General features: G+C 47.2%; 1 protein-coding gene across 3 annotated transcripts in view; it reads right to left on the bottom strand.

The window, feature by feature from the left end:
* NCMAP (non-compact myelin associated protein) overlaps window positions 1–20,541 on the bottom strand; it is a 35,676-nt gene extending 15,135 nt beyond the window's left edge. Inside the window, exons 1-3 of one of the 3 annotated variants that reach the window (XM_074976288.1) lie at window positions 20,526–20,541; window positions 12,585–13,532; window positions 11,204–11,359 (exon numbers count right to left, since the gene is read on the bottom strand). The gene's annotated coding sequence lies outside the window, so the exon portion shown is untranslated. Of the gene's footprint in view, window positions 1–11,203; window positions 11,360–12,027; window positions 12,149–12,584; window positions 13,533–15,830; window positions 16,157–20,525 lie in introns of those variants that run through there. The other 2 variants (XM_074976287.1, XM_074976286.1) reach the window with 2 other exon arrangements.
* Window positions 20,542–24,925: the final 4,384 nt, after the last annotated feature.

Below are 24,925 nucleotides of genomic sequence, written 5' to 3'. Positions count from 1 at the left end.
GACAAGAGACAGGACTTGATGACATCTTGAGATCTCTTCCAATTCCAGTGTTCTACAGGAGCTGTCCCACTGACTTCAAGAGAATCACTGAAGCACTTTCACCCTGGGTCTGATCCAGCATCGTGGAAGTCAATGGTGAAACTGCCAATGTGTTAAGTGTTTGCGAGGTCAGAGACAGGCATAGTAGGCATTCCTGGGAGCTCCTGGGGACAGGCATGTGTGATATGCATCGTGTGGGTGCTACCGTAACCCAAATAATCATCTCATAGTAGCCTGTTTCATTCAATCATGCATCCATGACCATTATCTTGTGTCTAAGTTATATTTGTGTTATAACAGCTTACATTAAAGAACTTACAAACTAGTGCCTGGAATCTGTCCCAGTCCAGGAGGAGGCAATTGAAATAAAAGCCTGTATTGTGAAGATTGTAACTTTGCAAACTACCTGCAACGTTATCCAAAGAACCGTGTTGTCCAACACCGAAGTGCAGCCAGTTTTGGGACGACCACATCTATCTAACAGCGCACAGCACCTCTACGCGAGTGCTTTAGGGTGGGAAGTGAAGAAAGATGCCACATTCCCTTGAGACTGCAGGGGGAATCTGGACCGGTACAACGCAGTCATCCATACTGGGATTTTGCTAGGGCCTTGGGCTGATACTGCTAATGAATTAACGCAAATTCCCCAACTCTGGCTGTGCAGAAACCCAAACTTTTGAAGCTGCGCCCAGAGGAGAGGCTCCCTGTCTGCTGATTTTGCATATTACAGACAGCGAAGATCTCAGTGGTTTCTTTACACAGCTTGATCCATCCAGCCTTTGTTCTGAATCAGGCTGGACGACAGATGAACGTGTAGCCACGTGGAAAAGCCAGATGTGGGTTTGGGCGGTCGCTGGCAAGATCTTTTAGCAGGTGTGTAGGAACTTCTATTGTTTGAGCTTGAGTTCTCTGAAATCAAACCTTAAGCAATAAATGCACTGGGTGGTAACTTGCAATTGCTAGCAACACACTGGGCGCAGCCTTCAGAGAGAAAGCGAAACATAGACACTGGTATTTTAGACAGTCTGGCTTGCTAGGGATATCACAGTGTAAGGCAGCGAGCTGGGCAGCATTATAATTCCTGGGTCAGGAGGGAGAGATGTGGCTCTCTGCCCAAGAGTGGGGACAGCTGGGATCCAGAAGCCTGAACTGGGTGCCTTTGGTGGGCCACGGAGCAGGAATACAGATGCAGTCGCCCTGACACTGTGGCACCAAGGGCCTAATTTAATAGCTCATGCCAAAAATGGCTCCTCCAGTAGAGTACAGCACGCTGGACTCCGATCTATGACTGGGACCTTTCTGAGCCACTCTAGTTATTAACATCTCCTGTGCAGTAGCTCTCGCCAGGGCCTGCTGCACGTCAGTGGAGGCTGCTTGTTCCAACAGGACGCCTACAGCTGCTTGGAGTTCAACTCTAGCATGTGGAGCTGGGACTCATACTACACACAGTAAGGAGGCTCCAGGAATGACTGGCATAAGTACTGCACTCTCATGGGGTGCACCACGGGCTGAGAGCCAGCAATGGAGTTCACCTTCGCCATTAGCAGGCAGCACCGACAAACCCCTGGGGTCTCACCTGAGGCACCACCCTTCTCTTTGCAGATTGTGAAATGGGCAGAGGTCCTGGCTGGACTCCAGAGGGGAGGGGGACCTGAGGAGGTGTGGGGTGGTCCTGGATTGAGCCTTCCTGGCTAGAGACACTGTAGCCCTCTATGCAAGGTTAACAACAAAACAGCAACTCAAATCTGCTTCTTTCTTGTCAATGGTCAGCTTCTTGATTATCGCAATGAAACCCCTGCCCCCTCCTGTCACCATTTATACAGTAGGGGTCACAAACTTCCCTGAGGTACCTCTATTGACTTCCTCCTGGGCCCTCTATGATGAAAGACTCTCTTGAGTAACACTGTGATGCTACCTAGAAGTGATATGGACTGAGACCAGTGTTCCCTATAAGCTGAGTTCTTGGGCGGACACCCAGAAGAGGTTCAGGCACTGCCCAGCTGGTTACGAGAGCACCCGCAGCCACTCACAGCTGGCAGCATGTGTTTCTGGGGTGGTGCATATCTGCACTTGCCTGACTGCAAAAAAACCAACAAAATTTATTCTGGCCTTGGATAGAAAATATTAGTGGGAACACTGACGGAAACCAACCAGGAAAAGGTGAGAAGGAAAAGAGCCACAGAACATATGACGGACACACCAGATTGTGCAAGGATATAAATGGCACAGATGGACAAACTGAGGCCCAGAGACATGCAGGGACATGCCCAAGGCCAGGAAATCTCTGGCAAAGCTGGGAACAGAGCCCAGATCTCCTGACTCACAGGAAGTGCATCCACCAGCCCAGCCTTCCTGCTTGGTAAAGTGGAGTGGGAGGGTGGGACAAAACTGAAGGGGAGTCATTGGACTACCTGATGCATTTTCTAACAGAACTGCATAAACCCAGGTCAGTTCTGTCCTCACGGCTCTGCCTGCAGGGCCCTTTTCAGACAGGGGATTTCTCGGTGCACGTATACCCAAACACCTTGGGATGTGGTTCACTGTCCCATGTAGGGGCATCTAGACCAGTTAGAGAGAGAAAGAATGAGCCTCCTCTACACCCTTAGCTGAGAGTCTGCTGGCTTTTAGCTCAGACTGGAGCCTCCTGCACTAAACACCTGAGGTCCCAGGTTCAAGTCCACCCATGAGCGGTTATAGATGCTGCAAACAGAACAGCTTGTCTCTCCTGCTGCAACCAGAGACGGAATCCTCTCTGAATCAGCGCAGACAGGGCTCTGTCCAAAAGAGGCAGGAGCATCGTGCCCACCTGCAGTAGTTGCAGATGAAAGGAAGAGGGCTTGGCACTTGAAGCAGTGCAAACAAGCAGAACAATAGTCAAATAGTCGCCGAGAGGTAACTGTCTTAGTCTGTATATTCACAATACAAAAAAGCAGTCATGCAAAAGGGCCTTTTGCACTAGACTGGAATTTCTTGTCGCTCCCACACACGACAAGGAAATAGGTGGGGGCAGAATCAAAGCTGGAGTGGTTTTAACAGAAGGATTGAGGATGGATTGTAGAATCCCTAAGAAATTTACATACAGCGGTGGCAACTCAGACTAGCGCCTGGGCCCCAGCCAGAACATGGATCTCTATACTGACGTGTAGCTCCATAGCTCCAGCCCCAGTCAGCTGACACAGGCTAGCTGAGGGTGGTTTCCTGCAGTACAGTAAACCCTGAGTTACGTGGGGGTTGTGTTCCTGCAACCCGGGCGTAACTCCAATTGTCATGCAAGAGGGGGAGAGATGGGATCCAGGGCCGGTCAGTTTCCTTGGCTGCTTCTCCCTGCCTTCTACCAGCTGCGTGTCTGCCAGGTTGACAGACGCACTGCTGGGGGAACTGCTGCGGGAAGGTAGGGGGAAGTACCAGATTGACAGCCGTGTGGCTGGGAGAAGTAGCTGCACAGCAGCGTCTAGTTGTGCTTAACTCGCATTAAAGTGAGTTATCCGCAACTTGAAGCCATGTACGTCAAGGGTTTACTATACAGACGTACTCTAAAGCCGTGTCCCAGGGACAGCCCATGTCTTCAGACAGGGCGGACCAAGGCAAAGTTTCATCACGCTGTTTAATTAGATGGCTGTCTAGGGAGGCAGATTTCAGTGTATTTGTAAGCAGAGTGGGGATGTTATTTTGGTTGCTGTTTGCTAAACAGACAGGCAGGAGGTCTCTTCCAGAAGCAATATCACTGGCATGGAGAGACCAAGAGACCAACCAAACCTGCCAGCAGCCTGGGGTGGGTGGCAGAGTGAGGGAATCAGCTTCAGTAGATGTTACTGAGCATGCGCAGCACAAACTCAGCAGCAGCATTGGCATGTGATCCCCTCATGGCATAGCCCCTCTATGCATTGCCTCTGGTAGGCACAGAATTGATGCAATACTAAATCACCACCCTAGCTGCTGGTTCTCTCTCGAAGTGCCATGGTTTTGGGGTTTTTTTGGTTTTGTCGTCTTACACGTTTTTGCATGGCCAGGCTTTCACACCCACAAACTCCCATGCACGAATGCAAGTCCTGGAGGTGTGCATCCACACTAACTGTGCATGCAAATCAGAAGTTGGAGGCAGCCAAAAGGGCTTATGCAGCTTTGCACGTGTGCTTTTGCGAACTTGCCTCCAAGTTAGGGTGACCGTCTGTCCTGTTTCCGCCGTGACAGCCCTGTATTTCAGGCGCCAGGAAGGCATCCCAATTTTTTTTTTAAAAAGGGGCTAATTTCCCCGTATTTGGGGAAGCCAGGAACACACCCGCATGGCTGTCACCCAGCTCCCTGCAGCTTGGGGGAGCCAGGAACTAGACTGGCACAGCTGCCACTCAGCTCCCAGCTCCCCGAGGTGCAGGGCAGCCAGGGAGTCCCCCAGGGCGGCAGCCCTTGGCAGCTGTGGCCAGGGAGCCACTGCCCCCCGCCCCCAAAACCTCCCCTGTCCCATATTTGGAATGGAGGATATGGTCACCCCACTCCAAATGCTAACTGCTTTTCAACGGGGTTTCCCCCCAGGTGACCAAGGCCTGACAAATGAAACTCTCAAAATGCAAACAGAATGTGCAGGAAATCAATTAAAATCCAATCGGCAACAAAATTGTGACTCAGGGCCCAGTCCAGGACTCCACTCTGCTCTGCAGCGTTGCCTGCACTAGGATGACAGGGTGCAGCCTCAAGCCTATAAAACAATTCTCCTGGTTCTGATAATGTCACAAACCAGCCTCGGTTTTCCAAGTGGCTGTCAGAATCCCTTAACGCCTGTGGCTAGCAGGTTATAACGGCACGGTTATAATACACCTGGATAACAGCCCACATCATCATACAGTAACTATTTCATATCCAGCATTCTATCACCCCGAACTCTCAAATACCTGGGATTTTAACCGTAAGTAAATTTTAGTTCTGTTTTCCATAAGGACAGGATAGTGAAATAAACATGAATAAATACAGTAGAAGTTTAGCATGTATAAGACAAGTTGCTGGGAAATAAAGCACTCTGCAAACATTTTTGTTTGTTTCTTAATACCTAATCTTGTTTTTCTTTAGCGTTCTGCGTTGCTAGGTATAGCTCCGAATTATCCAGAATACTTAAATGTCTGGCAAACCTCCCAGTCCCAGGGCTGCCAGATATGAGAGTTTACTGTATATGTTGTTTTTACGCTGTCTGTCCTTCTGTTTGTCTAGCCAAGGTTCTCTTGCATTCCCACCTCACCCCGCACTGTGCCAGCCCCAGCCCCTCCCCGGCCAGCGTGGGGACCAGCCCAGTCCCCCCGCAGAGCCCCCGCACTTGTGCCAGCCCTTCCCCCAGCCAGCATGGGACCCAGCCCAGCCCCTGCACCATGCCAGTTCCAGACCCACCCCCCAGCCAGCAAGGGACCTGGCAACAGATTTCTCTCTAGAAACCTTCTTCCAACCCAACTTCCGCTTGCAAAGAGAGCTACAACAGGGGCTCTAGTATAAATAACATGGAGAGCTGTTACATGTGGTATTGTGTGTATATATATATATATATATATATATATATGTGTGTGTGTGTGTGTGTGTGTGTGTGTGTGTGTATGCACTCACAGGAAGCAAGACATCACTCCCACTTGTCGTTTGCACCCGGTTTGTTTACTAACCAGTTTACACCACTAAAGACGTGACTAAGGCTCCACCACTGAATGACCTGCGACATCAGCCATCCTCTCAATGGGTGAAATATTCTCTCTATGGTATCTTGGCAAAGCACAGCTGCCAAGCCACCAGGCCCCTCTGCTCACTGGGAAATAGCTCTCTTTTGTCTGTATTCAAAGGCTTCTTGGCTTCCACTGTAGGCTAATAACCAACCAATGGAAGCCACTATCTGCCCTCAGGGATCCCAGTGCCAAAAGTCAGGTGTCCCAGGTACATCACTGTGTGCGTCACTCAGCGTACACTGGCACGGCAAACTGGGGAAATCCATAGGCACCATGGCCTAGCTCGGTTACTTTTGTGGCTGGCTCCCCATCGCTGTCATCTCTAGGCTTTGCCCTCAGAGCCCCTTCTGTGATGCAGCCAAGAGCATTGTGTGTCTATAGGGAGCAAGCAACAAGCAGTCCTGTATCACCTTACAGACTAATACATTTATTAGGGCATGAGCATGCATGGGAAAGACCCACTTGTTCAGATCACTGGAAAAGGCACTTAGGCCAGGTCTACACTAGACCTTGAAGTTGATCCTAGATACGCAATTCCAGGTATGGCAATTGTGTGGATGGACTCAACATATCAACCATCTATTTACCTGGCTGTAAACTCTCCCGCCGACCTCCCTTACGCCTCGTGAGATTGAGGAGTATAGGGTTGACTGTCCACCCCAATAATTCAATTTCACATGTTCCCCCACTAGGTGCACAAAATCAAACCCTGGAAAATTGAGCCTGACCAGGTCGATCTCCTGATAAGGGTAGACATACCCTCTAGAATCCAGGGTTTATATATCGGGAGTGAGGGGGTTACATGACAATAGTTTTTCCGTTGCCTGTCCCTCTGATTCCATTGTGCATGGTCTATCTCCAGCTCCCACGTATGATCTCTCTCCCACAGTGGCAGCTCGCATAGCTAACAGAAAGCGAGGTCAATGTGAAGAAGCTGATCCAGGCCAAATCCAATGGAAGGAACTCCCACACCCACTCAGCAGGAGTTCTGACCCCAGACAGGCACAAGGTTCATGAGAACCCAGCTGGTTCCCTGAGAACAAGGCTGGTCAGGTGCCAAGGTTTTGCACAGTGTTCGCAGTCGCTGCTTTGCTCTCAGCTGCAGGGTGCAGCTGTTGCAAGCTTTCCCTTTCCCCCAATGACGTCTCATGTCCAGCTCAGTGGTCCCCTCAGTGCACCATCTACAGGTTCCTTCAACACCTGCACGGGGTTGTTTCCTCTCCCCTGCCAGCTTACGGCACAAGAGAACATGGTGTCAGTAAACTGTACTGCTGTTGCCCACAGACAGGTAGGAGCAGCTGGCACAAACCAAACTGCTCGCTGTTGTTGGAAGAACACATTTTCTTTGGAAAGGTGCTATTTATGCCTTCGGTTCAACTGGAAATACCCACAGCAGGGCACGGACAGGTGGCAGATTTTAAGAGACAAATTATCTCTAATTTAATCTCCAGGTTGCACTGTTCAGTGCAGGGTGGATGCAAAGCAGACACCTCTCATGATATCAGAGGTAGAAAAAGTAACCAAAAAGTTACTTGATTAAAAATACAGCTGCTTTGGGAGAACGTACTTAAGTACAAGTCACTGATGTCCCTCTGGAAAACTATCCAAGTATGCATGCACAAGCACACTCACATCACATCTTTATTGTACTCAAGTACTCAGAAGTGAAAGCAGCTGCACTTATACTCAAGTAACTTTCTGGGTACTTTCCGCACCTCTACATGATACCTGGGCCATTAAGAATTCCAGATTTCTGCTATTTTGTTCCCAGTTAGAGGGCCTGATCCTGTGCGCACACCCCACGAAAGAGAACAGCCACTTTTTCTATCAAAACAAAAAAGCAGTCACGTAGCACTTTAAAAGGCTAACAAAATAGTTTGTTAGGTGATGAGCTTTCGTGGGACACACCCACTTCTTTAGATCAGAACTCTGGCCACTCCTTTCTCTCAGCAAACAACTCGATGAAACTAGGCACAAGATTTCTCTAACTACTGCACATAGGAACCCAGGAAACACACTGATCTTGCCAGGCACACGATACAATCGCACTGACATGCCGTGCATTATCTGAGATCTTCATAGCACTTTGCAAACATGAATTCTTTAAGCCTCACGTGTTTCCTGTGAACATGGAATAGCATTACATCCATTTCTGAGAGCAGGGCTGGGCAATCATTTTTGGTGGGGAGCCACTCCAAGGTTCTGTTGAGTGGTCAAGGGCTGCACTTTTCTAGGGCGGGGATGTCAGGTATAGGATGGTAGCTGAGTGCAGAAGGGAGCTCAAAGTAGGAGATTGGGTTGTAGAATACGGTGGGTGTGAGGGAGTTTGGGTGAAGGAGGGGGTAGTGACCCGGGGCAGAGGATTGGGCTTCAGGGTCTGGGAGGGGGTACAGGTCCAGGAGAGGATTCTGGCCTGGCGGAGAGGTGTTGGAGTGTGTACAGGCTTTGAGAGGCAGCTGTGACCTGGGGCAGAGGGGAGGAGGGTGCAGAGGGTTTGTATAGTGACCTGGGGCAGGGGATTGGGGTGCAGGAGAAGATTCTGGCCTGGGGGAGGGATGTAGGAGCAGGTGCAGGGTCTGGGATGGGGTCAGGGCGCAGTGCCAGAAGCAGGCTCTGGCCGGGAGGTCCTTATCTAACCAGCTCCTGGCCCTCAGCTCTCTCAGGCAGGCTTCCCAGACTGCCAGCAGCCCTGGCCCCTGTCTGATCCAGGTGGCTCTCTGCGCTGTGGGTGGGTGGGTTCCTCAGCTTCCAGCCAATGGGAGCTGAGAAACTGTACTGTATTGCCCACAGTCCCCAAGAAAATATCTCAGCTCCCATTGGTGGGTTTCAGTAATCCTGTTTTTTACTTCTGGGTTCCCACCACTAGACCACATTCCTTCTTAATGCTCCATCTCCTGTAGAACCTCAGCACTACAAACACCAGAGTTATGAACTGATCAGTCAATCACGTGCCTCATTTGGAACAGGGAATATGCAATCAGGCACCAACAGGGATTTTTTTTTCTTTTTAAAAGAGCAAATACAGTACAGCAGTGTTAAATGTAAACTCCTAGAACAATGAAGAAAAAGTTTTGGAGAGAGATTTGACAAGGCAACGGTTTCTCTGCTGTTTCATTTAAATTAAGATAGAGAAAAGCAGAATTTTTATTCTGCATAGTAAAGTTTCAAAGCTGTATCAGGTCAATGTTGAGGTGTGAATTTTTGAAAGAACAACCTCAATGGTTAGTTTAGAGTTACAATGTCCAGTTCCAGATGTTCATAACTTGCAGGATTCTACTATACTATAATACTGGGTTCATGTAATTTTCTTCACAGAAAACCTACAGTCTTTTTTTTGTGACTTCCTGGATCACTAGATTACCTTGAAAAATCTAAACAATGCATGTTTCAAACCTGTCACCAACCTCATCATGTTCCCAACAATAATGGAATGATCCTCCATCCCAGTTGTGCTGAACAGCTATAGCAAGGCCTATACATTAGAGATTAGACTAACGATTACATGTTCCATGGTTTTTGCCTCATGCCACAGTAGGTACTCATCTGTCAGCACGGAATACAAGAGTTCCTGTACAGAACTCATTCAGTTTTAAGGAAAACACCTTCTGATTCACTTGTCCCAGCACAACACAGGTAACAGGCTCGATTTCATCAGCAGAGATGAATGAGGAAAATCATTAGTGAAAGATATTCTTTTCTTGCAAGTAGGCATTGCAAAATCCCCCCCAGGGATGATGTAATTGCCTAGATCAGTTTCAAATGTTACACCTTAATAGTTTTTTTAATTAAAGAATCGAGTAGCTGCTGATGGGATAGCTTGACACCAAAAGGTAATATCGCACCTCGTATCATATTCCCTTCCTGTTTATGGCTGATATAGAAAACACTCAGTTTTTAGCAACACAAAGGGGTCTAAATTCAGCTCACACCAATGTGAATCCGAAGTAAGTCAAATGAAATGATTGCCTATTTGTAGCCATATAACTGGCCGCCAAATGGGACCAGCAGTCAATGGAGCAGAAAGATTAGTTCTGGGATAACCTTATGAAACCTCCGTAACCTTGTAAATATGAGCTTGCAACACTAACCACGCCACTAACGACTATTTAAACTGTGAAAAAAAACAAACTACAGGCTGAACCCCTTATCTGGAACTCATCCGTCCAGCAAACTCTGTAATCTGGCATGGTTTTAGTTAGCCAGATGACCCCTTATCATGGGTGTAGCCGAGTTTCCTGTGGTCCCATAAAGTTTGTTTCCAGCCACCAGTCCTGGTTCTCAGTGTTCTGTGCTGTTACTTCGCTGTAATTTACTCCAAGTGTCTTCTAAGAGCCCAGTAAGCAGTGAAAGTGTTGGCCCTGTGCTAGCAAATATCAACCTCCCATCATCCAGCAAATTCTCTTGTCTGGCACCAGTCAGGTCCTGAGGGTGCCAGACAAGAGAGGTTCAACCGGTAGTGGAAACTTCGCCATCCTAAATGGCTCTTAAGCACACTTCACTTTACACGTGCGAGTAACCGACTGCACATGCTGGCACTGCTCACATTTCTGGGGTAACGCCTCTATGTAAGTCTCTGCAGATTCAGCTCCTGAGATAAGGACATAAAATGCCACAAACAACATCTGTTATTTTGTATCGTCTTGTTTCTGTAAGCAATCACTACACATACAAGTGTCAGTCTGGTTCAGCAAAAACGTGGAGTCTATTGGCACCTTAAAGACTAACAAATTCATCTGGGCATCAGCTTTCATGCGTGGGAACCAACTGCACCAGGTGCAGGAAATGGAAACTTCAGTCTGGCAGGTACACACACATGCACAGACTGGAGCATTACATTTGCAAGCGGAGGACCACAGCTAACGAGATCAATTCAATCAGGACAAAAAAGCAGTAAAGTAGCACTTGAAAAACTAACAAAATAATTTATTAGGTGAGCTTTCGTGGGACAGACCCTCTTCTTCAGACCGTAGCCAGACCAGAACAGACTCAACATTTAAGGAACAGAGAACCAAAAACAGTAATCAAGGTTGACAAATCAGAAAAAAAAAATTATCAAGGTGAGCAAATCAGAGAGCGGGGTCGGGGGGAGTCAAGAATTAGATGAAGCCAAGTATGCAATAGAACCCCCATAGTGTCCTATAAAATTTGCATCCTGGTTCAAACCACGTGTTAATGTGTGGAATAACACATTTACTACACTTTACTGCTTTTTTGTTTTGATAGTATCTAGACTAGCACAGAATTCTCTGTTGCTATTTCAGCCAGGGTGAACGTGGCCCACTCCCAACAGGGGTTAAGACAACATGAATACCAAAACTGGGAGACAGCAAATCTACAGCTATTGGCAGTGGATCAGTGCAACACACATCTGGTAGCTCTGGAAGGGACCTTAAGAGATCATGGAGTCCAGTCCCCTGCGCTTACAGCAGGACTTACCACCATCCCTGACCGATTTGTTTTTAAAGTCTTACCTGTCACGGACCCTTGAAAGGCCCCTCCAGGGTTGAACTCACAACCCGGGGTGTGCACGGCCAATGCTCAAAACAACCACGTGTTGGTCAGCTCTTGTGCAGGTCTCCTGAGAATCGCTGGGCAGGCTAAGGCCGAGAGACAGGAGGCCTGTCGGTCTGCGGTACAAAGGAGAAGATTTGTTGCCCGGGGGGGGCACAGCTACACTGTTTTATTACCTCTCACAGCCACTTTTAGACCAGCAAAGCCTTTCCCAGCAGCCGATGGAAGTACCCGCGCCCGCCCCCCCACTGCTGCTCTCAGCACTGACCCGTGGGAGCGGGACCCTCCGGTTAAACCTCCCCCAGGAAAGGAAGGTTGGGGCAACTTTCCCCCCTTCTGAGGCAGTTCAACCCCCATCCCCGCCCGCCACAACACAGACCCCCCCCCGCCCCACCGCTCCCTCCTGGCTCCCCCCCCCGACATACAACCCACTGCCCTGCCGGGGGGGGCGATTCCTGCTACTGGGGGGAACCTGCCCCCGATCCAATGTAAGGGGGGTGCCAAGGGATTTTCTCCCCTCGTCCCTGCCGGGATTTCACCCCGCCCTGCTCCTCGGACTAGCCAGGGGACGACACCGCAGAGCCGGACTGGGGGGGCTGCCTCCCTCCTGAGCCAGGCCCCCCCACCAGGGACTCCTATCGCCTCTGGCCCGGAGCGGGGCCGGTAGCAGCTGCTCCCCCTCCGCCCCCACCGGGCTCCCTAACACGTGGGTGGGGACCGGGCGCCCAGCGCTGCAGTCCCGGGGGGCAGCAAGAGCCCCGGGGCGCCCGAGCCGGGCACTTACCTGCCCGTCCGCTCCCGGGGCCGCTCGCAGCCGCGCCCCGCTCCTCCGGCGGACTCCAGCCCGCCTGTGCCCCTCCCTCCGCTCCAGGTGATCCGCCCGCCCGCCTGCCGGCCTCCTCCCCGGCCCCCAGCAGGCGGCGCCGAGTCCGGCTCCCCCACCCCGCCATGGGGGCAGCAGCCGCCTCGGTGGAGCCCGGCCAGGCTCTGCACAGCTGGGGGGGAAAGGGAGGGGGAATCTCTCCTCCCCCCTCCCCCCACTTTATATTGGTTTGGGGGCAGGTTCCCCCCAGCCGCAGGAAATCCCTTCGGTGATTGGTTTGTAAAGGGGGGAGCTAGGAGGGAATTACCCCCCCCCCCGCATGTCTACACTAAACACTAAGTCTCTGGCTCAGGTTTGAGGCCCCCCCCCATCCACACACAAACCAGTGCCCCCCACCCGGTCAGCAGGCGGCGGAGTCCTCTCCCATTGGGACTCGTCCAAGCCTTATCAGGTTGCCCCAGGCTCCACTCAGAAGGTCTGTGGAGGACAATAAGGACTTGTTATTGTGGCTGTGAGACCTGGGTGCAGCCAGATGTAGGATGCAGTGTGGACACCCCCTGCAGTCTGGGAAACACAGAGCCCGCTAAGCCTGGTTTGCAGTGCAGGGCCAGGAAGTCCTAGGGTAGGAGGTAGGTGGGTGACACCCCCTCTCCCAGCCACACTCCGTGAATGTCTGCTGCTAACATCAGAATAAGCTTTCTGATTTGTCAACCTTCAAAACAATTTTTTGACCTCTGTGCTCTATATATTGAATCTGTTCTGGTAGGGCTGTAGATCTGGAGAAGTGCGTCTGTCCCACGAAAGCTCATCGACTAGTAAACCGTTGTGTTAGTCTTTAAAGTGCTACATGACTGTTTTGGTTTTATCAGAATAAGCTGTATTCCTTGTCCCCGCTCTTAGATCTCTCCAGCTGTTCATATACCACCAGTCAGACCCCCAAAGCCAGGAGATTTAAATAAATTGGAGGTTCTTTTCATTTGCCTTCTGGTTTTTGAGCAAAGCCAAGAGAAGTGTTGATTTTTCCAGTCAGTGGTCGAACGGAATACAAAAAATCATTTGGGGTTGAAGGAAACATAGTGTTTGGTTTTCAGCTGTTTTAAGCCAGGTGTGACTTTAGTTAAAGCTTGCTGCATTTGTAAGCAAAACACTGCCAAATGAAAAGTGGAAATGGTTTGTTCCCAAAATGTCTATGATGGAACATTTTCATTTCTTTTGTGCAAATTTTCCCTTTTTTCCTCAGCCAAAACTATTGATCAAATTTGACTCAAATTCAGCAAGAGTGAATTGGTTGACCCAACACTGCTTTAAGCAAAAATAAACTGGTTGCTGCTTGTTCTTTGACCAGGTCTGTTTCTGAACAGAAAGGTTCCGTGTTTTCTTGGCGCACAGGATTAGACATTTACTCTTCTTTGTTCCTAATCACATGTTGAGATTCTTACGAAAGCACAATCCCCAGGAAATGGGACCTAAGGAAAAACACCAAATATCACATACCTGGTGATAAAATTGCAAAGGTAGACAGTACAGTGGACAACTGGCTGTTCTGCTGTACCCAACGGCTCGTGACTAATATCGGAATTTGGTAAGTATATCCTCAAGTCTGCAATCAGATCTGCTCAAATGGAACTTGCTTTGTGTGTCATTGAGCTCTGCATAAGCACAGAGGCCCACTGACACAGATCCAACTGCACAATCAGAGCCTGTATTTCTACCTGGTTCCACAGCTCTGGCACTTTAAAGTGCTTCCCCCACCACCAGCAAGAAAGTCACAAGCCAGGGGCAGAGCAACAGATGGTTAAATGTATCAAGTGTCATCTCCAGGCACACACACAATTATTTAATGCAATCCACAGCTTTGGAAAGCAAGAAACAAAGGAATTCACAGATGATACATCCACTCAGATGGAGATGCTCAGACATGTGGTCCCTCACCTAAACCACCTTCAGCCCTAAAGAGGCAGCAACCCACATGGAAGGAGAGAAGAGCTAAGTCTAATTGGGTTTACTTAATTGTGAAAAATGCCTGTGGGTGAGTGGGGAGCAGCTCTGCAATGGGTTAAACAAACACATGGGCCTTTTCTCCTCTGGAGACCTACATTCTTTAGTTGCTTGAAAATCACGGGTGAAAAAGATTTGGCTGATTATTAAATCATTATATAGTTATTTTGGCAGTACCAATGTGCTCAGTGTTTTCTCCTGCATGTGGGCCTGGGACTCAGGATCCCTAGCTACTCTTCCTGGCTCTGTTGTCAATCTTTGGCAAATCCCTTAATCCAGTGGGTCTGCAGACCCCTGGGGGTCTGTGAGGGTTTTACAAGGGGCCCAGGAAAAATAAATTAAATAAATAAATAAATAAAAATGGTCATGGAAAATAAGTTTTAAATAAATGACAAAGTTGCAATCAATCACTATTTTTAAATTATCGGAGGGGTAGCTGTGTTAGTCTGGATCTGTAACAGCAACGAAGGGGCCAGCTGGTACCAGCATCTGACGAAGTGAGTCTGTGCTCACGAAAGCTCATGCTCAAAACTTTCTGTTAGTCTATAAGGTGCCACAGGACCCTTCGTTGCTATTTTTAAATTAAAACTCTTCCAATAATGTTATAAATTGCTGTCTGAAAATCTATGTGGTAGTTTCTTTTTTCATTTAATGAAGTGTACATAGCCACTAGAATTGGCTTTGATGGGGGTCTGCAGTTTTGTAGGTGGCCTGGGGGATCTGCGAACTGTTTTTGGGGGTGATTGCAGGTCTGCACTAGTGGAAAGGTTGGGAACCACTGGTTAACCCTCATGATGGCTTGTGGGTGAATATACTGCTTCTGAAAGTGAGCTGCCCAGCACAGCACAGGCAGAAGGTGTCCAAACGTCTCAGAAAAAACTCCACCAGTCCTGGCATGCCAGGGTATAGCTAGCCCTTGGTTTATATTTTCAAGCAGAGAATCCCAGTTGGGGTGGGTGGGAGGAGAGAGAGTGTGAAGGTGGCAGGAGGGTTTTGAGAGCTGGAGAAAGGAATGAGGTCATGACCTTAACAGGATCCGAAGAAGAGTTGGCATCTAAAGAATACCCAGAATTACACCAAGGATTAGAAACCATTAAGTACTGGGATGGATCAAACCTTCTGCTTCAAGACATGAGCAAATCTCTAATTCCAGTGGGTTAGGAAAAGACTCCTTGAGTTATTCCCAAAGGGCCTACCACTGCAGACCGTAGCATATCTTCTCTGAAGCATCTGGGACTGGCCACATCAAAGACCAGATGCTGTGCTAGAGAGATCACTAATTAGACATCAATGAAGTAATTCCTTTCTCCAGCTCTCAAAACCCTCCTGCCGCCTTCACACTCTCTCTCTCCCCGCCACCTGCCAATGGGATTCTCTGCTTGAAAATATAAACCAAGGGCTAGCTATCTCCTGGCATGCCAGGACTGGCGGAGCTTTTAGTGGGAAGTTTGGACACCTTCTGTCTGCGCTGTGCTGGGCAGCTCACTTTCAGAAGCAGTATTTTCACCCACAAAGCATCATTAGGGTTAATGGAGAGGCTGAATCTGATGTTGAAAGTGATATTTACATCACACCCAGTAAAGGGGGAAAGAACTAGAAAATAAAAGTGATTTGTTTCACAAACACCATAAACTTTTCCCACATATGATTAGCCATAGTTCTCACTGCTGCAAGATAGTGAGGGCAAGTGCTTAGTGGAACCAGAAGAGGAGTGAGTAGCCACAGACCTGGCATTTCAGGCACCTGTGTGACTTGACTTGACTTACTTGACTTAAACCCTTGTACTCCGGGTAGAGCACAGGTTATCTGCAAGTCTCCTCCATTTCAGAAGTTTTGTCCTAAGACAGACTAACTGGCCCCAGGAAGACCCCACTTGTCTTTCAGTCTCAGTAGATCTGCTCTATGTTGTCAAAGGTCTTCCTCTTTTGTGTTTTCCTTGCGGGTTCTGTCTGAGAGCTTGATGGACTGTGCTGGATGGCAGTTTTCTGATGCTTAGCCATCCTCACTTTCTTCTATTGGTTTGGAAATCAAGTGGTTTTTGTTGTGCTCTGTTCCAAAGCTCCTCATTTCTGAACAAGTCTTGTCATTTGATGCAAAGGATGTACCTCAGGCATCTGTTTATGAATGTCTGTAGCTTGTGATTTGAAGACTTTTTAGTATGCCAGGTCTCTCATCCACACAAGGGCGCACTCTCCACATTTGTGTTGAAGAGCTGCAGTTTCATCTTCTCAGATATTTGTGGGGGAAAAAAATTAGTTATCTGTGTGAGTTAGGCACCCAAATACACTGACACAGGAGTGAGGTTGAAAATGCCAGCCATATTCCATAAGGCACATAATCTTATCTAACCAGTACAGCTGGTACAGGTTGAAGACAAACAATACTGACTTCCTCTCTGCAACTATTCAACACTGACTTGGCTTGTGTTAAAAAACAACTTATGTCTCATGGAAAACAGAACCTAATTCTTTCTAGAAACACTCTTTTGTTTGTCCTATTTGCCATATTTCTCATTTCAGGGGAAGAGGGCAGGTCTGTGAAAAAAGGATCTTTTTATTGTCACTTTCTTTTTCACCTCACTTGAAACTGTAAGCCTCACACATCAGCTGGGTCTCAGGAAAACGATTCTGCTGTGTGAGTTTTCAAAATAACCTCAGGGTGAGCAAGAGCTAAGGAGTCCCCTTCTGCTCCACCCAAAATACCTTGTTTCCATCTATGCCTTACACATCAGCCAAAGTCATCAAACTAGGTGTGTATTCACTGCTGAGGTATGTGAGAGCCATGGGAGCAGCATCATTTCTGAATGAAATGTTCCGCATTCATTAGCTGGGTTCAGTGCCTTGAATAATAGGGGCCCAATCCCTGACTAGGGCCTCAGGGGCTATCAAGAGGTACAACGTGTGCTAGGAGATAGAAAGTTGGACTGAGATGAAAGGAGCATGATTTAACTCCTGGCTTTGTCACCGGCCTGCCGGGTGATTTGCACAAGTCATGTCAGCGGTTTGTGCCTCAGTTTCCCCACTTTTAATGACCTCTCCGTAAAGTGCTTTCAGCTGCCAGCTTTGTCCACATATCTTCTCTGGAAATACCATCACTGGACCTAACCAGGTTACTCACAGAATCACGGGCACTTTCTCATGCTCCTCTACTAACATCATATATGCCATCATGTGCCAACAATGCCCAGATGCTTTGTATATTGGACAGACTTCTAACTCCCTTAGACAAAGGGTCAACGGGCACAAAACAGACATCAAAACACTCCAGAGCCACAAACCAGTTAGTCAACATTTTAATGGAATGGGGCATTCTGTCAATGACCTCAAGGTATGTGTGTTACTGAAAAGAAATTAACGCTCCTTTGTAGAAAGGGAAGTGGATGAACTGACATTTATATTCAAATTCGGAACATTAACACATGGTTTAAATCGTGATGTGAACTTTCTGAGTCACTACAGGGGCTTGTCTGCATACTTGACTCAATCTAATTCTTGATCTTCCCCCCCACCCCTCCACTCTCTGATTTGCTCACCTTGATTATCTTTTTCTGATTTGTCCTCCTTGCTTACTGTTGCTGGTTCTCTGTGTCTTAAATATTGAGTCTGTTCTGGTCTGGCTATGGTCTGAAGAAATGGGTCTGTCCCACCAAAGCTCACCTAATAAACTATTTTGCTAGTCTTTAAAGTGCTACTTGACTGCTTTTTGTTTTGATAGTGTATAGACTAGCATGGCTTACTCTCTGTTCTATCTACTAATACAGTATGTGCCCTCATGTGCCAGCAATGCCCCACCACAATTTACATCGGCCAAACTGGACAGTCTCTACGTAAAAGCATAAATGGACAGAAATCAGACATCAGGAATGATAACATACAAAAACCTGTAGGAGAACACTTCGATCTCCCTGGATACTCAGTAACAGATTTAAAAGTAGCAGTCCTACAACAGAAAATTTCAAAAATAAAATGGAGAGAGAAATCTCTGAACTGCACATTATTTGCAAATTTGACTCCATCAACCAAGGATTAAACAGAGACTGGGAATGGCTGGACCCTTACAAAAGCAGTTTCTCTGCTCTTGATGTTCTGACCTCCACATTATAATCTGACAATGGGCCACATACCCCCTGACTGAGCTGACTTGTTTTCTCCTCTCTTGATGCATGCTATCGATAATGGGCCATTTCCACCCTGCCAAACTAGACCTCGTCACCTCTGTCCCTCCCCTTTACTGAGATCCCCCGGTTTGTAAATCCTCCTCTGAACCTCCCCCGCCCCATGCATCTGATGAAGTGGGTCTTTGCACATGAAAGCTTATGCTCCAAAATATCTGTTCGTCCATAAGGTGCCACAGGACTTGTTGTATTTAATGATCTGATGGGCACATTTACATTCCTTATCTCAGCGGTGTGGAAAGTGGGGGGAGGGCATGAAATTTCCCAACACAATTGGCCACCAGGTCTCAAGCTCATTCATCCGGTTAAAAATGTTGAAATATGTTAACTATTTTTATGTATGTGTGTTCACGTTTCTGTATCAATTAACATTTTTACATTCTGCAGACTTATTTTCTTACACATGCCAAAAGGGGTATTCCCCCTCTAGGAACATAACTGAATTTTCTGTCAATGTGGAATACATTAGACAGATTGGGGGAGGGGAACCTGCTAATTGCAGGCATGAAAACTGGGACCAGATGTAAAAGTTTGCTCACCCCAGCTTATCTCATTGATAAAACACTGCTCAGGCCAATAAAAATCCCAGTAATGAGTCATTCTGTTGGACAGAGGCAGGGATTGGAAGCAAGGGGCATTATTCCCACTGGCTCAAATTCCACTGCCTCCCAGCCGCCCACAGAGGCACATTAAAAGATAAAGTTCTGCATGGCAAAAGAGGTGGCGGGAGAGGAGAGTTAAGGAATATTTATCACTGTCCAGCTGAAGAGCCCAGTACAGGCAGGAGGGAGTTAGCAATTGCTAGGTTAGCCCCAGAGTCAGGTTTCAGTTCCAACATGACACAATGGTGTAACTTACCCACTGAGCTAGAAGAATGGGCAAAGCACAAACAGGAAAGTAGAAAATAAAATGGGTATGCTTGTCACTAGGCATGTCTAGGCAGGAATGTCAGGGTGCGATTTCTTACCTTCTATTTTCTTACGCTCCTTTCTAGTTGCTCCCCACACTCCTCCCAAATTCCAGACCTGCACATTGCACCACTTTATACTCACAACTACACAGGCAACGTGCTTAGTGTTGGAAGTGACACCACCCACTAGGCATGTTGCCTTTGAATTTGGTTCACGGTGTCGGAAAACCAACAGCAAGTGCCCCTAAGAGGGCTGATATATAAAACAGAAACTACATAAGATTCTTTATGAGTCCCACTGCCAGGCTTGTAAAAACAGCCAGACACTCCGTATTAGCTGTAACACTGCAGAAGTCAGACAGAAGGATTTATTGCAATTGCTGTTTATTTGTATTGCAATAGCATTTGAAGAATCCACCTGAGGTCAGGGTCCATTATGTTAGATACTGTACAGACAAGACAGATAGGCTTTGTCCAGAGGAATCTGCAAGCTAGACAGGCAGACACGGAAATAAAGGTACTGAACGATAAAATGACTTGTCTAAGTTCACTGAGCAGATAGGAGCTGGGAATAGAACCCATGTATCCTGACTCACAGCCCAGTGTCACTTAGCACTTTCTTTTCGATGACCTTCACGAGCACAAACCAAGAACTGCAATTCTCTCTGATCCTTATGTGACAAATAAGGAAATTGAGGGCAAGAACAAAATTGCCAAGCCAATGAGCATTCAGACATAACAAATAACACCCCCTCACAAAAAAAAACAAACAAAAAAGACAAAAAAAAATCAGGATACTGCTTTAAAGATTATGAGATTTTTATTTTTAAAATTGGACAATTTTTATCTGGCTTCTGCAGTTCTTTTGAGCCTTTTGGGATAACATTTTCATTTTTTTTTCTCTTCATGCTCCATGAGAGCTAGAAAACTTTTCTTTTCTTTGTAAATTAAACCCTAGATTCCTCACGTTCACCTGACTCCAGGAGCTGGGGCTTTAAGTAAAACACCCAAAATCACCCACACAATTTTGCTGAGAAATGAGTCAGAGCTAAAAGTGCAAGTAACAAAACAGGGTCTCTATACTAGACCCAGCTAAGGCCCATGACTTCCTGCCTCTAGGCTTACCCAGGCGGTGAGCATGAATGCTGAAGGCGGCACTCATGTTACAGGATCATTTGAAGTGTGACAGGAGATACTCTGGGAACAGGCAGTTCAATTCATTCCACTCCATTCACCTTCCCATTCACTGCAATTGCTCAGAGAAAGACTGCAACTGCCTCTCACTGTAAACTAGCTCAGCACAATGGATCCACACATGCTCATGGAACCAACCGGTGAGGAGCAGACGGGACAGATGGGTTATGGTACCAGACTTACCTTGCCATCAGTAGTGTCTATCCAACTAGCTACATGGTGCTGTACTTTAGTGGGTAGAGCAGAACAGTGCAAGTCAGGCCTCCTGGGTTCTCACTGATTAACCATTCCAGCAGGCTGAGGGAGAAAGAAGAAGAAATAGCCTGTGGCTACATCTACACCAGAGTTTTGTTGACAAAACTGGCAGAGCATCTACACACAAAATGTGTTTTGTCAACAGAAACTGTATAGACACTCTGCCTGGGTCTACACGTGTCCCTTCCTTTTGAAAGGGGCATGTTAATGAGCAGGTTCAAAAGACACTAATGAGGCACTACAATGAATATGCAACGCCTCAATAGCATAACGGCAGCCGTGGTGATTCAAAAGTGCGGCTTTTTGAATCGCACACTGCCCGTGGAGACGGGACCGTCTGAAAGGACCCCCCCGCCCCAGTTTTCGAAAGCCCTTGTTCCTATCTGGTGATTGGAAGAAGGGCTTTTGAAAACTGGGGGGGTCTTTTTGGAAGGTCCTGTCTCCATGGGCAGTGCGCAATTTGAAAAGCTGCACTTTCAAATCGCCACAGACGCCATTATGCTGAGGTGCTGCATATTCATTGCAGCACCTCATTAGCATCTTTCAAACCCGCTCATTAACATGCCCCTTTGGAAAGGAAGGGGCACATGTAGACACAGGGTCAGGGGGCCCTTTTGTCGACAGAACAGCTTAAAAGATAGATCTGCTTTTATATGTAGACGCAATCTGTCTAGAGAAGTTTTGTTGGAACAGCTCTTCCAAAAGTAACTTCTGTAGACAGATGCTTCTAGTGTAAACGTAGCCTTTATGTGTAGAGATAAAACATATGAAAAATAAGTTCTGAAGTGGACATAAGAATATTTATCCAGTGAACAAAGACACTGTGAAGTATTAATATGCATTAAGTGCTTTGAAATTCTTGAATGGAAATCATTATATAAGGGTAAAGCATTATTTTGATGCAGGTCCCTGTGTCTTTTCTCCAGGTCACCAGATACATTAGTAAACACATTCAGGAAAGCCGTGCTGACTTTTAAATAGTTGATCCTGTAATACCAGACTATGGCAGGATTCCACCAGTGAGGTGGGTACTTAGCATGTTACCCGTGCAGCAGAGAAAGTCACCTCCTCACACTGCTTGTTTCCTGTGCCTGGTAAGTGCTTACTGTAAGTATCTGGGTTTATTTAGTGTTGGGTAGGAAGCTCATTGTAACACTTTATCAAACGTAACCAGGGGAACAAAATGTGAAAGCTTTTACACGGGAGGCAAGGTATTCTAGAGGGACCTGGAGCTTCAGAATGTAGTCCTTCGCCCCTTTAACTGTAATATTTTCAGCTAAGAGGAGGCAGCTTAGTGACCTATGTACCAGGAAGGAGCAACTGAGATTTTCTTGAGTTGCAGGGTCAGAGCTCAGCAGGGCTGTTGTGCAGTCTTCCCTCTAATTTTTTTCCATCCATGTGCAGGAATAAATTTTATTATACGCATTGAGGCATGTGTGGATGTGCACTACCAATAGAAACATGCCGACAGCTATAGGCGCTCTGCTAATCAGCCAGGTGGCCCCTGAATCTCTCCTGGGCAGCCACCCAAGCACTCACCCACTGCGACCCTTCATCTTTCCAAGAGTGATTAATTTAGTTCAGTGGATGTCTTTATAAAGCTCTTGAAAATTAACATGATTCTGCCTGGACATAAAAGAACTGTAGACAGTGTTGGGAAAAGAAGACGGTATCTTTGCTCCACATTCCCCTTCCATGCGTTTTGAAACTGTAGTTTGCCATTGTCCACCTCAGAGCAAGGCTTCATTTTGTTGAGGCTGCATCTGGAGCTGCAGAAAGGTGCTATCCAGCGGTTAAAACAGGTTTTCAATGGTTTCAACAACTAAGTACACAAAAACATCAGCTTTTGTGACTGCCAGACAGGCTAGATTTCTGGGGAAGTCTCCAGTCAATCACTTTCCTATGGCTGCTGTCTGTTTGTGAATGGGCTGGGGCAGAATGCTAGAGAGGAGGAGGAAAGTTTTCCACTGTATATTGCTGCCTTGATTCTGTAACCAGACTTTCCTCTCCATGAAGCTGGAACCCCCTGGTCTGGAACCAACAGAGAGCACAGCCATTCCCAGCTGTTCTTTTGGATTTGGGGGTGGCTTTGTACAAGCCCAGAGGATCACTAGAGATTGTGTTGCTGTTGGTTCTCCCTGGCCCTGCTGCGTTCCTGCACAGCACAGGGCCCATGGAACATGTGGGGCGACGTGCTTCACAGTGGAGGGACTTTCCAGACTGATCGCTAGCGGGTTTAGAGATGCTAATGACTAGAGACACCACAGAGGTACAATCTCTGCTCCACCAGTGACACACTGGCTGGTGGTGGGCCAGTCATTGACCTCTCTCTTTCCCCATCTAGGGAAAGGAACACTAAAGTAAATGAGGCTTCCTCCTCGTCATAACGCAGCCTTCCTGGGATAGGCTGGCTCTTACTGACCCCTCACCTCCAATTCTGGCAGCTGCATTTGTTCATCTCATGTCTGGTAAAGTCCTGGCCTTCAGAATGGACCAAAGCTGGCCACTGCTGTTTCCCCAGCAGGCTTTTCCTATGATGCCCTGTCTGACGCACTAGCTTCTTTTAAAGAGAACTCCGCAGCCTTTCACCTCTGCTGCATGGGAGCTAATGAGCTCCACTTGGTTGGCTGTAAGGCAAGTCAGCAGAACAGCATCTCCGCTCAGATCTTGAGGTTTCTTCCCCTGGGTGAAGCGAGTGAAGGTGTTGCAACCGTAAGTTTCTTCTCTGCAGGGTCTCAAAACCCACGACATTTATGTCATAAACACGTACCTGGGGGGGCTCCATTTGCAAAGCACTGAACAAATGCTGAGTATTGTTATCTTGATTAGTGTTACTGTGAAGCAGCCATGCATGGGCACAGATGCCCCACTGAGCTCATTTGGCTGGAGAGGATACAGGTCTAGAAGAGGGCTGTGCATGCTGTTAAGTCACCATAATGTCCCTCTTGGTATTGAAAAAAACAGGACTCAAAGGCAATGAATGGGAAGGAGATTCTTTGCTGAGACCCCTGCACACACAGGACCCTGTACTGATCTCCAGAGGCTTTTTCTGCCAAAGGCCTCTTAGCTTCCAGCACTGGTGGCAAATAGCTGATGGGGCCTCCTCCAGGCCAGCAAATTCCCTCATTCGGGATCATTTAGGTCATGAGGGTGCTGGATTCTGGAGGTCCAAATTGTATGGGCCTTAAACGTCTAGTATTAGCTCACACACAGACATCCAGACCTGAGTTTACCCACGCTGCTGGTACGCAGCAAAAAATCTCTGCTTTCAAGATCAATGACTCCACACTCAAAACGTCAGCTGCCAATGCCAGCTTAAACTTGGACAATCTCAGCTTCTAAGTTCACATTGTACCCTTGGGGGTGGGTTTGTTTAGGTCAAACTCTACCCTACAATACGCCAGAGCAATTCATGCTGAAATAAGTGGAAACTGTGCATGCATAGCCAAGGGCAGAATTGAACACTTATTGAGGAAATATGGGCCCAATCTGTCAGGTGCTGAGCATTTTCCACTACAGCTGAAGCAAGGGCTCTCAGTATCTTGCAGCATCTTGGAGAATAGTGTCAGTCACTGTTCTCTGCATATCTAAACTGCCTAAGGCTAATGTACTGCTTTTTATTACAGACATTAAGCAAAATGTGCAGAACAAGCATAACGTACTAAGATTTGTAACACATAGAATATGTTGTCAAATGCAATTAGCACGCTTAAGCCTTTAAGTAAGTATCAACCTATTCCTAGTGTGTTAGGTTAAATATACTTACAATCAGCTTTACACTGCATTTACCTACCTCTTGTTTAGTGCAAGAGATGGTCCAACTGAAAATTGTGTAATTCAATAGACAGCATAATGTATTACATCAGTGTTTCTCAACCAGGAGTACGTGTAGCGTGAGAGGTACGCTGAGGTTTTCCAGGGGTTACATCAACTCATTTGGATATTCGCCTAGTTGTACAACAGGCAACATAAAAACACTAATAAAGCCAGTACAATCTAAAAATTCATCCAGAGAATGACTTGTTTCTACTGCTTCCTATGTCTTTTGCTGAAATGTAAGTACATTATTTTCATTCCAATTCATTTATTTGACAATAAGATGGTCAAAATTCAAAGTTTTCAGGAGTAGTCCTCTCTGATATTTTTGCATGTTTCTGTAAGTTTTTCAGTGAGGTGTAACTTGGTGGGATGCAAGACAAATCTGACTCCTGAAAGGGGTACAGTCATCTGGAAAGGTTGAATGGCACTTGTTTCAAGACCTCCGATTACCTTAGGACCATGTTTCTCAAGCACTGGTATGTGTAGCCTCAGGGTTACACAAGAGAAGT

This window comes from Carettochelys insculpta, chromosome 24 (genome assembly GCF_033958435.1).
Source record: "Carettochelys insculpta isolate YL-2023 chromosome 24, ASM3395843v1, whole genome shotgun sequence".
In the NCBI taxonomy this organism is placed as follows: Eukaryota; Metazoa; Chordata; order Testudines; family Carettochelyidae; genus Carettochelys; species Carettochelys insculpta.
This window is presented reverse-complemented; position numbering and strand designations above follow the sequence as displayed.